Here is a 13,696-nt window from a genome sequence, read left to right as displayed (position 1 = left end):
GTGGCATGCAAGATAAAACTTTCATCTCTGCTTTTTCATGATGGAGGTCCACTCACTGAAAAGTTGAAACTTCCTTTGTAACTTTCCTTGTAGTGTGAAATACCTTATACATTTGTTTATTTTATTTTTTATTTGTTCCATTATCCTCTTGAATATATTACACACAGATGCACATTTTGGCTCTAAGTACTTTGAACTGAGCTAATGTCAGTTATATATCTTGGATATGGATGCTACACATCAGTTATTGGTTATGATCCATTGAATCTTTGGTTGACTGCCTAGCACCCAACTGCTTTTTAACACAGGCATAAAACAGAAAAAATAGGAGAGATTCAATGAAACCCATTGTCTGACTGCTAGTTTATTTTATCAATACTACATGGATGAGAAATAAAGTCTATCTCAGAGAGATTTGACCAGAGAACATAAAGGCATATAACTGACTATTGATGTTTTTTTAACACTGACACAAGGCTGGCTACACATTTTTGATTTGCAGAATACATTAACTAACCTGAGTACTTAGCTGCCGCTTTATTGCTTTACCTATAAGAATACTGAAATGCTAATATGATTTCATCAAGGATTGAAATCAGAAAGTAAATATTGCAAGGCAATTCTCAGATATTGCTGATTCAGTCACCAATGATTTTTATTAGGGAAAATTAAACTTGAAGGAAAATTAACACAGAAGATAGAATGATTGATTCTTTACTTCGTTTAGTTTTGAAATGAAAATAGTTAAAAAAAAATTATGATTAAAAAAAAAAAAAAAATTATAAAGATAGTGAGGGAACAGATATATTTCAAAGAGGAAATTCAGAAAGAATTGGTTGAAAAAATAATTAGTACCCTGAAGGTGATTTCAACTAATAGGTTAATTGCTTTGAATTAATTCCATCAATGGATGTTAAGGAGATATTTCATGGATATTAAATTATTGAAGCCTTTGGCTATTAAATCACACTTATCTATTTTAAAAGAAACACTAGCAATTTGATCACATTTTATTCATCTTCCTTTTTTACTTCCCCCCCCCATTTTCCATTTATTAAAATTTGTCTTTAGAAAGAGAAGCAAATTGCCAAAAAAAAATGCAATCACACAAAATCATAACATGAAACTTGAGTCATTGGGGACTTTCTCTTCATACTCTTTGTGATGATGATGATGATGATGGTTATTGTGGTTGCGATGGTGGTGGTGGTGGTAAGGTGGTGTTGAGGAGGAGGATGGTGACTATGACGATAATGATGATGATGATGATGATGATGATAATGATCATCATGATAATGATGATGATGGTGATGATAAAGATGGTTTAATTGGTTTTAAGCATGTGAAGCCAAACATTAAAAAAACATGGGTAAGGAAGGCACAAGCAGGCATTAATATCAGAAAGGCATGTAAAGAAAAACATATGAAACCAATAAACTAAAAAACATATCAAAAATATTAAAAAATATAGCATTTAATAATGATATCAATATGGCATAGTTAACGTTGAGTGTCTAGAATAACTATTATATTACAGTTGTAAAATTAAACCAAACTCATTTCCTTCAGTTTATTCTATAGGAAGTAATTGAATATTCTGAAATATGTTTTTTACTTCAAAAGTGATTCATACGTTATTTTGTAAAATTCAAAAATTAATAAATTAATGTTTCAGTGTATCTGAAGTTTCCAAGTAGATGATAAAAATATGGGATTATTTTCTCATTATGTTCTATGAGGAATTTTGGATTTTTGCCTCAGAGTAGGGCTTGTATTGCATGAAGCATTATTAGTTTTAGAAGTTTTCATATCACATGTATCAGCTATACAAGCAAACATATTTCAGTTTGGTTTAGTGAGAGGAAAACGATTTTTAAGTTTCCTTTCTGTGACATTTCAAGTTTCTGCGTTCTGAGTTCACATCCTTCTGACAGCAGCTTTATCTTTCGTCTTCTTGGATAAAAATGTTTTTGGAAAAAAACTACTTGTAAAATGTACTTGAATAAAAAGTATTAGTCGAAAGTAAGTAGATTGGTAGAACTTCAAATTATTGGCCCAGATGCTTTGCGGTTTTTATTATTTAACTATTTTATTTGTCTCAGTCTTTAAACTGTGGCAATGCTGGGGCAGCACCTTGAAAAGTTTAGTTGAACAAATCGATCACAGTTAATTTTTAAGCCTGTTACTTATTCTCTCTACCTCTTTTTGCTGAAATGCTAACTTTTGGGACATAAACAAACCAATATCAGCTGTCAAGCAGAGGTGGGGGACAAATCCAAACACAAAGATACTCACACATATAATATAAATAATATATATATATATATATATATATATATATAATCATCATCGTTTAACATCCACTTTCCATGCTGGCATGGGTTGGACGATTTGACTGAGGGCTGGCGAACCAGATGGCTGCACCAGGCTACAATCTTGATCTGGCAGAGTTTCTACAGCTGGATGCCCTTCCTAACGCCAACCACTCCAAGAGTGTAGTGGGTGCTTTTACGTGCTACTGGCACGGAAGCCAGTTAGCCGCTCTGGCAACGATCTCGCATGGATGGTGCTCTTAGCACCCCACTAGCATGGGGCACAAGTGCCAGTAAGGCGACGCTGGTAACGATCACACTCGAATGGTGCCTTTTACGTTCCACTGGCATGAAAGCCAGTTAGTTGCTCTGTCGACCATCTTGTTCGTATTGTGCTCTTTGCGCCCCACTAGCACGGATGCCGGTCATCGAATTTGATTTTGATTTCACTTGCCTCAACAGGTCTTCGCAAGCAGAGTTTAGTGTCCAAAGAAAGAAAGGTACACATAAGTGGGCTGGTTACGCCCCTGGCATAGGCCACGAGGTTATGGCCTCGTTTGGCTTGCCAGGTCTTCTCAAGCACAGCATATTTCCAAAAGTCTCAGTTACTAGCCATTTCGCATATATGGGAACAGGACATCACCAACTGTAAAAACAACATGAAGAACGAAAACAAACAAAGTGGGGAATGGAAAACAGGACAAGCAACACAAAGAACAACCCTTCATCAGTTTTTGGCTGTCTATCTATTCTGCATTTCGTGCATTCAATGACAATATGAGTTTTCAATAACAGTTTCTCCCATAAATTTCAAAATAAAATTTTGGTTTTATGGATGGTCAAAGTTGGGAGCAAAAACAGGACAGTGAAGACATACAAAGAACCCAAACGAAGACGAACATGGAGGGTCGTTAGACAAGAACGAGAGGAAAATAGTGAATGCTGGGAGGAATATTTTCGTTGAAAACAAAAAAAAGATAGAAGAGAGAGAGAAGACATCCAGTCCTTAGAACGTCGTGCAGGCAAAGAAAGATAGTCACGAGAGGAAAAGAGGAAAAGAAAGATGGACGATGATCACGTGTGAGCAACGAGAGAGAGAGAGAGAGAAAAAGAGAAAGAGGGAGAGAAAGAAACAAAGAGAAAATGGTGAAGGGGAGAAAAGGGAATTAGAGAAGGATGGGGAGAAACCAGTATAGAGAAGAGTCACATCAAAAAAGTCAAGATAAACTTACTTGGAAATGGATGTGTGTCATTCAATTAAATAATAGTATAAACAATATATATATATGCATTTATGGTACAGGAGGAAACCAACTGTGTAAACAACATGAAGTACAAAAACACACAAGTTGAATATGCAAACAACGAGAGAAAAAATGGAAAACAGGACAAGCAACACAAAAATATGACCCTTCACCAGTTGTCGGCTGTCTCAATGACAACATGAGTCTTCCAAAACAGTTGCTCCCATAAATTCCAAAATAAAATTTTGTATTTATGGATGGTCAAATTGGGGAGACAGACTGCCAACAACTGATGAAAGGTCATTCTTTGTGTCACTTGTCCTGTTTTCCATTTTTTCTCTCATTGTTTGAGTATTTAACTCGCTTGTTTTCATACTTCATGTTGTTTACACAGTTGGATATATATATATATATATATATATATATATATATATATATATATATATATATATATATGTATATATATATATGTATATATATATATATGTATATATATATATATGTATATATATATATATATATATATATACATACATATATACAGAGAGAGAAAGAGAGAGATAATTTTAATAATTATTTATTGAATGCCACACGTACGTTCCAAGTAAGTTTGTATATATATGTATACAAAGAGAGAGAGAGAGAGAGAGAAAGAGAAATAAACGATGGGTTTATTTCAGTGTTTCCATTTACCAAATCCTTCCACAAAGCTTTGGTTGACCCAAGGCTAAATTCCAAGGTGCCATGCAGTGAGACTGATCCTGGAACCATGTGATTGGGAAGCAAAGCTTTTACCATTGAACCACACCCTTCGATATTTGTTCCAGCTCTTTGTATTATGAATTGAAATCCTATCTTATATGGTAGACTTAACCCACTGTCCAGTTTAACAAAACCACCTGTATACATAGGTTGCTTTTAGCAAAGTCTGTTTCATTAAAAGCATTCCAGTTCTGAGGATAACATCTTCCTTTTCTTCTGCCAGTCTCATGGACCTTGTACCAATCATTTTTGAAGACATTAAAGTTATCTGAAGAAAATTTTGGCTGATATTTCTAACAGGTTGATCATCTCAGTAGAGCTTGTATGTTGGTTTAAAGTGTTTCCAGTTGTTTGAAGTCTTTTATGATGAGCTGATAATGATTTCATACCTACAATACCTTGGTTAACAAGCTAATAAGGAAGTATCTATGCAGTTGGTGGACTTGTTAGAACAACCAACCAAATTTCCTTTATATTACATTCCATAATTGAAATTATACATTTTATTACATTCCATAATTAAAACAAATTTACTGGATATACTAGTTATATTATGTCAAAAGTACTAGGTAAAGGGATGAGATTCTCTGGATTGTAATGTTATTGAGCATGAATCCTTTGTATTAAGGTTAGCCTAAGACTAAACAATACAATAACGAGGTAATCTTTAAAAAAAGAAGAAATAGAAAAGACTTAGCAGGGTCACTTAGCTTTCTAGAAAGAGCAACCAAATATCCTTAGAGGCATATCTTACCATGATAGTAATCAACAATGTTCTGAATATATAATGACAATTAAAGTTGAACACACCTAGAATACTTTTGAACAGTGCTGAGTTTTGGTTAAACAAGACACTATAATAACAATATTAACAAAACAGAACTAGAACCTCAATCAACAACAAGATGCTACTATAATAATATCAGCTAACCAGTAGCATGGAACAACAAGACTGATTCTGTTAGGATGTTTAACTGCTAGAAATAATAGTTAAATCCCCTTAAAATCACATTTTGTCATTTTAATAGGGAGGTGAATATAATAGACAATGCAATTTTAAATAGAGTATGCCTGAAAAAATATGAAATAGGTAAAGCTAGAAGAATCTTTAATCATGCCTTCTCAATCATGGCTGACTTAGAACTAAACAATAAAAAAAAACAAGAGAAAATAAACTTAATAAATATGTAAAAAAAATCATCTTATTTTCTGCACAGAGTAATAATCTTAACCCTTTGTAGACATGCTTCTATTGAAATTCATAGCATAAGTGTTTTGATTAATTTCAAAAATAATTAACAATTTCAAGGGGTTTAGTAAAATATGAAAATGTTCATTATAAAACCAAAGTTTGGAACGTGTCTTAACAAAAGATTCTTACATAAATTTATGACAGAAGGCTTGAATTTTAATTTGAATACTTTTAAGGCAAGATGTTTTATACAATAGAACTGGAAGCGGAATTAGGAAGGTTAGTATCAAAAGAGTTATTAAATATTGATTCGCTACAAGATCTAAAATTGAAATATCACCCTGACATCATATTGAGACAATGGTTAATATATAATGTTAAATTAAACTGGACACAAAGATAAAGAGAAAATTTGATGCTATACAGTTCAGTATCTGAAAAATTCAATCAATTATATAACAGATGTTTAAACACATACAAGCATATTTTCACAAAACATATTCACTCATTTGATTAATAAGGTTTTTTTAAGAAAAAAAAATATTTTAAATTTAAACAAAATTAATAATGCTAGCTTCTAAAACAGTATTTTCCTCTAGGAAAAGCAATGAATAAAGTTTTGTTTGATAATAAACATAATAACTATTTAACACATAAAAATGTTGATAGGTATAAAAAAGAAATAAAACCAGACATTTTCCTAAGAGGTTAGTAGCAATAATAATATTCATTCCTATTTTAGAAACGTCTGGATAACCAAATATATAAACTGATAACAAAAGACTTATAAATTCTGTTTATTTACTATTGTAATTGTTGGCATTGCACATTAGATTTTATTTTGGCTGCACACACACATATACATACATACATACATACATACATACATACATACATACATACATACATATATACATACATACACACACACACACATATATATAAATTCTTTTACACTTTTACTTGTTTCAGTCATTTGACTGCGTCCATGCTGGAGCACCACCTTAAAATGTTTTAGTCAAAGGAAACAACCTCAGGACTTATTCTTTGTAAGCTTAGTACTTATTCTATTGGTCTCTTTTGTCAAACTGCTAAGTCACGGGGACGTAAACACACCAACATTGGTTGTCAAGCGATGGCGGGGGGACAAACACAGACATGAAGACACATGCATACAAATACATACATGTGTATAACTACGATGGGCTTCTTTCAGTTTCTATCTACCAAATCTACTCTCAAGGCTTTGGTCAACCCAAGGCTATAGTAAAAGTCATTTGCCTAAGGTGCCATGCAGTGGGACTGAACCCAGAACCATGTAGTTGGGAAGAAGCTTCTTACCTCACAACCACGCCTGTGTATGTATATGTGTATATATATGTATGTATTACAACTTCTCTCTGTGTTTGTATTGTCTCTGCACAGGGGTCATCCAGACTCTCGCCTTTGCTGTGAACAGGAATTGATCTTCTCCCTTCATTTCTTTGTACCTTATGGACTCAACTCACATCCTCTCTTCATATAACACCACCCCACACAGATTCCCAAACACCTCTCACATTCAACTCCCCCTCCCTTCCACCTACACACCTGCATGCCACCTACCTCAGTATGCTCACCAGAAGCATTACATCCAAGTTCTATTACAGGACTTAGAAAAACCAAAAGATTGCTGCAATAAATGTATGAATCTGAGAGGGGAATATGTTCAATAAAATCTCTCTCTATATAAACGGCAGTTTGTCTGTGTGTGTTTCTGTGTGTCTGTTTGGTTGTACCCTCACCCTGACCACGGCTTTCAACCGATTCTGATGAAACTTGACACACACATAGCCCAATGTCATAATTCAAAACTAACGCAGTGAAAATTTTGAAAAGTTCCCCCAGTTCTGAAAAAAATCGATAAATTCGACATGGGGTCGAGAATCAGAAACACAAACCACAGACTATCTAGGGGACGCAACTCGACCTTTTTTAACTCTCAAAAAAATTTACCATAATTTTTTTTCCATTTTTTGGCTATTTTTTGGCTATAACTCTCTAAAAATGCTTTATAGTTATTTCCCTTACAAACCTGAGCAACGCCGGGCGATACTGCTAGTCGTAATTAACTAATCCTCCTGTATTTTCTTTTACACAAAGTCAGGAACTTTTCAGCACCCCCTCATACATCTTTGGCAAGTTTAGCTATAGTAGCCACAAGCCAACCAATAATATGAGAATGAAATTAGTAAAAGGAAACAGTGTGGAAAGGAGTCATACATACATTGATTGACATACCAAGTTTGTTTGCAATAGCACAGACGAATCTTGTAGCTAAGAATACAATCACCATGTTAGTTGAAAACTATGAACTTATTGCTTGCATTATGCAAACTGTCTCACCCAATTCCAATTGGATAGTTTTACATTCAACAACATAATGAATGGTGAGGTGGCAGGTGGAAAGAAGGGAGTGTGCCAAATAACTTTTAGAAAACACAAAGCTGTGCATTTTGAGATAAGAAAATACTGCAGAAATCTTGAAACAGTTTGACTTATTTTCAGGAAAACATTTTACTCTTTACCTGATTCAAAGCTGCTGAAGTCTCTGTTCTCAGCAAAATTATCTGCTGGTCTTACTGAATGCTGTTCAGAGGCTCACAAAGACTTGGGCAACAATCCCCACATTTACAACTGAGTGATGAACCAGTGCCTCTGGTGTCATAAATATTTTAAATGGAATATTCTATGGAGAACTTCTGGTAATTCTGGCATTAAAACAATCTTTTTTCTTTTACAAAAATTCCTTGGTTACATGCTAGAATTTACTACAGCTGCTAATAATGTAACCCACAATATCTTTGTGGATGACCTTGTCCTAAAGATGTTTACAATGCAAAATAATAAAATAAAAAAATGAGCTGGAATTAATAGCACTTTCGGCTGATATCTGAATTGGATTTGATCAAAATATGTCTTGTGTATTTGCTCATTGGACATGGAAAAAACCAGTGCCCCAAACCTAGATTCTGTATTAATGATCATGCTATCTCTCATGTTCCACACAAAGAATGTTGCGAATACCTTGACGTTAATAAAAATATAAGCTATGAAGGTGCTGTAAACAATGACTGAGTGAACTGGAATTCTCTTAACTTAAAAAAAAGCCTTGTCAGTTTGTTAACAACCAGCTTGAACTATCCCCAAAAAACTAAGACTCATGCATATAGAAATGTGTTCCCTGAGAAGGATGATGTGAAACAAGTGATGAGCTGGTTAAATGCAAAGGGCAGGGTGAAACAAAAATAATATATAAACGTGGGCGATAAATAAAAACAAGTAATGTGTTTCAAAAAGAAAGACAGGAAGTCCAGTAAGAATTGTGCATTATCAAACAACATATCAAATTGGACAATGTACAGTGTGAACAAATTATGATATATACAGAAAGTGATTACAATATAAACCAAAATTATGATTGTTTAACAAGATTGCGTTTGTGGTTCTTAACATTTGCCAATATGACCACAATGTAAGATGGTGAGCTGACAGAATTGTTAGCATGTCCAGCAAAATGTTTAATGGCATTTCATGTCTTTACATTCTGCGTTCACATTCCACTGAGGTTGACTTTGCCTTTCATCTTTTTGGGGTCGATAAAGTAAGTACCAGTTGAGTACTGGGATCAATGTAATTGATTTACTCCTCCCAAGAATTGCTGGCCTTGTGCCAACATTTTAAATCAATATGACCACAATTTTTAGCAGTATTCAGTAATTATGGTTTGAGCAAGAAATGGACAGAACACAAACAAGAAATGTAAACAATCTTTTAACCGAAGAAGAAAGACATATAAATAACATTCAAAAGTAATGGTTAAGAAAACAACATAGAAATGTCTTTCAGCTGGTGGAATAAAATGTAACAGAGACAAGAAAATCCATCCAGATAGCAGGACAGTGGAAATGTGGAAAACTGGAATTATAAACATGTGTGTGTGTGTATGTGTGTGTAGAGAGAGAGAGAGAGAGAAAGAGAGAGAGGGAGAGAGAGAGAGAGAGAGAGAGAGAGAAAGAGAGAGAGAGAGAGAGAGGGAGAGAGAGAGAGGGAGAGAGAGAAAGAGAGAGAGAGAGAGAGAGGGGGGAGAGAGAGAGAGAAATAAGGTTCTGTGTAAAAATCTGTAGTAGTGATAGACGAAACTGAAAAGAAGAGTGTTACAGTGGGGGTGAGAGAAAGAGGGAGTGAGAGAGGAGAGGAATTGGTAGTTGTTAAGCAAATATTGTGCAAAATAAGGGAGACTACATGCATTAAAAACATAATAAATAGAGATAGTGTGAACTGGGATAGAAATGATGGAATGAGACATTGAATAGCAAAATAAACTGGATTGGACATAAACAAATATAATGTATGAATATGGGTGGAGAAATATGTGTTTCGAAAAGAAAGACAGGAAAACAACAAATGGACATAACGGAACAAAAGAGAACAATGTACAATGTTCTGTGTAAACAGAAAACACTTTGTGTGTGTGTGTGTGTATGTTTGTGTGTGTGTGTTAATGCCACTTGAAAATAATGGAGTATGTTGAAATACCTTAACTTAGTATTATGATACACAGAGATTGCTAAAATAAGTGTTTGGGGTTGCTGAAGTCAAGCATGGTCATGTGGTTAAGAAGTTTACCTAATCACTGCGTGGTTTTGGGACTGGTTCCACTGATGCATCTTGTGCGTCTTCTTCTGTAGCTCTGGGCCAACCAATGCTTTGTGATTCAATTTGGTAGATGGAAACTCCAGGAAGCCTGTTGAATGTGTGTGTGTGTGTGTGTGTGTATGAGTGTGTGTATGTGTGTGTGTGTATGTGTGTGTGTATATGTGTGTGTATGTGTGTGTGTGTATGTCTGTGTGTGTGTGTGTGTGTGTATGTGTGTGTGTGTGTGTGTGTGTGTGTGTGTGTGTGTGTGCATGTGTGTTGATATTTAATATTGGTCACTACCTGACCAAAGGGGAGATGATGGTAGATGTTCCTCATTGATATTATGACTAATCACCATGCTTTCACAGAATGAAAAGATCTCTTACTATGAAACCAATATTTGTTGACAATGAGAGGAGCATCCAGCTGTAAAATCCTACATCAAATAAAATAACTTTCATGCTCAATCTATGCTCGCATGAATAAAAGCAAGTTTAAATGTATGGACAAATACACACATTGATTCGTCATATTTCAAGTACATATTTAGTGTGTACCATTTGCATTTAACCTTTTCACTGTCAAATATAACACTTATTTATTTACTCTGTCTGTGTAATGCTTATTTATTTACATTGTTTTGAATTAATCATGTATTCTCACTGTCAAATGTAATGCGTATTTATTCACATTGTTTTGAAATAATCATGTAAAGTTGGAGAACAACCCTTAACCTTTATAGACGTAGGAGTGGCTGTGTGGTAAGTAGCTTGCTTACGAACCACAAGGTTCTGGGTTGAGCCCCACTGCATGGCACCTTGGGCAAGTGTCTTCTACTATAGCCCCAGGCCAACCAAAGCCTTGTGAGTGGATTTGGTAGACGGAAACTGAAAGAAGCCCATCGTATATATGTATATATATGTATATATATATATGTATGTGTGTGTATACGTTTGTGTGTCGTATATATGTATATATATATACGTATGTATGTACATGTTTGTGTGTCTGTGTTTGTCTCCCCCCAACATCGCTTGACAACCGATGCTGGTATGTTTACGTCCCTGTAACTTAGCGGTTTGGCAAAAGAGACTGGTAGAATAAGTACTAGGCTTACAAAGAGTAAGTACTGGGATCGATTTGCTCAACTAAAAGGCAGTGCTCCAGCATGGCCGCAGTCAAATGACCGAAACAAGTAAAAGAGTAAAAGAGTATCTTGTGGCTTCAAGATTTTGATGATGTGATTGTTTCTAGTTTAACATTGTAGTGCAAGTGTGAGATGCTTGACCTAGCTAGTTTGATGATAAAAGAGGCGGAATATTTTGGTCAGATATGGCCAGTTTTAATACTAAAAGGTTAATGAACCCATTAGTTAAAGTTGGAGAACAGTCCTTAACTCGGATTTATGCAGAAGACCTATGTCATTGTTTTACTGGCTGTTGTATTCCTGGTGTAAATACTGGTTTCTGAAAGCTCTTCAACACACTATCATTATAACTGTTAACCATGTAGATGTTAAAGTTTAAATCATTTCAGTTCAGTTTTACTAAAACATTCAGTCTTGCAGATAAACCTTGGTAATAAGTTATTTGCTACACTTGGCTACAGTGTTTCAAACATCTATACATATCCATTTGAAGTAGTATGAATGAAAGAAAAAGAAAATTTAATTTGACAAGAATAAAGTAAAAAAAAAAAAATCGAAAATAAAGATTGATTTAGAGTAACTTCAAAATAAGAATTTTTTATTTTCTATTTTATTTATTTCATTCTCTTACTATTACTATCATTATTTTTACTATGTAATATTGAGCACGAAAAATGTCTATGAGAGAATATCAATTAATCTGATTACAGTGGTTAGTAGGTAAGTGTTAGGTGTGAGAAAATGTGCATGAATATAAACATACAAATATGTAAGTATGCATTTATGTATGTACATAGAAATATATATGTATGTATATATGTAGGTAGGTATATATATATATATATATATAAAATATAAACACACATATAATAGATATTAAAAAAAAATATATATTTATATGTCTGTAAATACACTATATACACTCATACCTGCACACACATACACATACATATGTACACACGTGTGTATGTGAGGTGGGTCTACAGACATATGTATACTTTGTAAATTAAAACCAGGATTAATGAGTCTGCTAGTGTTTTCAATTCAATAGTGGAAATACTTCAATATATTTACCATTCTTTGTACTGCAGAAGTATTAATACTTGTTTCTTGGCATCTTTTAAAGTACTTTTATAAAATATTGTAATCCGTAATTAAAGTCTTAGTTTCAACATGTAAATATTAAAAAAATCATTAAATAAAAAATAACTGCATAATATTTTTACAAGGAGTTTTATTCTAAATTTTAATTACAAAACTGCTTCAAACTGAAAATAAATGGAAAACATAAGTGCTCTACTAATAAATTTTTCAAATAACTAAACAAAAATAAGAAAAACTAACAAAAGGGCTATGATATTACATAAAATTTCACTTCATTATTTTAAAATAATTCCTTTTGTCTATTTATTTTCAGGTTACAAATATATTTAAACTGAGTCATTTGAATATGCACATGGTGCTCAATTCCTATTGAATTGTGTTTTAATCAGTTTCATTATCACTAAAATCATTATTATTATTATTTTTTAAATTATTATTATTATTATTATTATTATTTATTATTATTATTATTATTTTTATTATTATTATTATCATTATTATTAAATATATAGTTGTGAATGCATGTGCCAATGTATCCTTATCAGATGAGTAGTCATGATGGGTATACTGGGCTTCATATATTTTACCCCAGTGTCACTTTGATGGCATTCATTGCTCTCTCAGTCAATAACAATGACAATAGAATCTGGAGCATGCGAACAATAAAGGTCAAGAATTTGGAGCATGAAAACAGTAAAGATCATGCCTATAATAATTGGTGCATTGAGAACAGTAATCCAAGATATAGACAAATGGATGAAGAAGGAGACTCAAATAGAATGCCTGACAGACCTCCTATAGAAAGTTTGTCTCTTAAGTACAGCAAGGATTATCAGGAGGATTCTAAGGACTTGAAAGTCTGTTGAAAACTTGGGGATACCTAAGGTTGCGGGTAGTAATCTGCTATCCACACAATTCCTACCAGGAACAAAAACTGAACCCGAGCCAAACCAAAAAACAAATGTCCTATTACAATACTGGGCACTGGATCTCATAGCTTGTGATCTTAATTGACTGGAAGTATTATCATGCACATACTTTGTCTTGGTGTAAAAGATGGGATACAGCAAATATTCTGCTCAATACCACACATTTGCATGTCACGTGTTTGATATTAACCAGCTGAGCATGTCCCTTGGTGGTTGACAATATATACATCTCTGATCATGAGTAGAAGTAGTTGGGGAGCAACATAACCATGTTTTGAGAGGAATTCTTTGGGGTTTGAATATTTCTGGAAACATGGGCATTTTGT

This window comes from Octopus sinensis, linkage group LG4 (assembly GCF_006345805.1).
Source record: "Octopus sinensis linkage group LG4, ASM634580v1, whole genome shotgun sequence".
NCBI classification, from domain to species: Eukaryota; Metazoa; Mollusca; class Cephalopoda; order Octopoda; family Octopodidae; genus Octopus; species Octopus sinensis.
The sequence above is the reverse complement of the archived record's forward strand: the minus strand, read 5'-3'. Positions refer to the sequence as shown.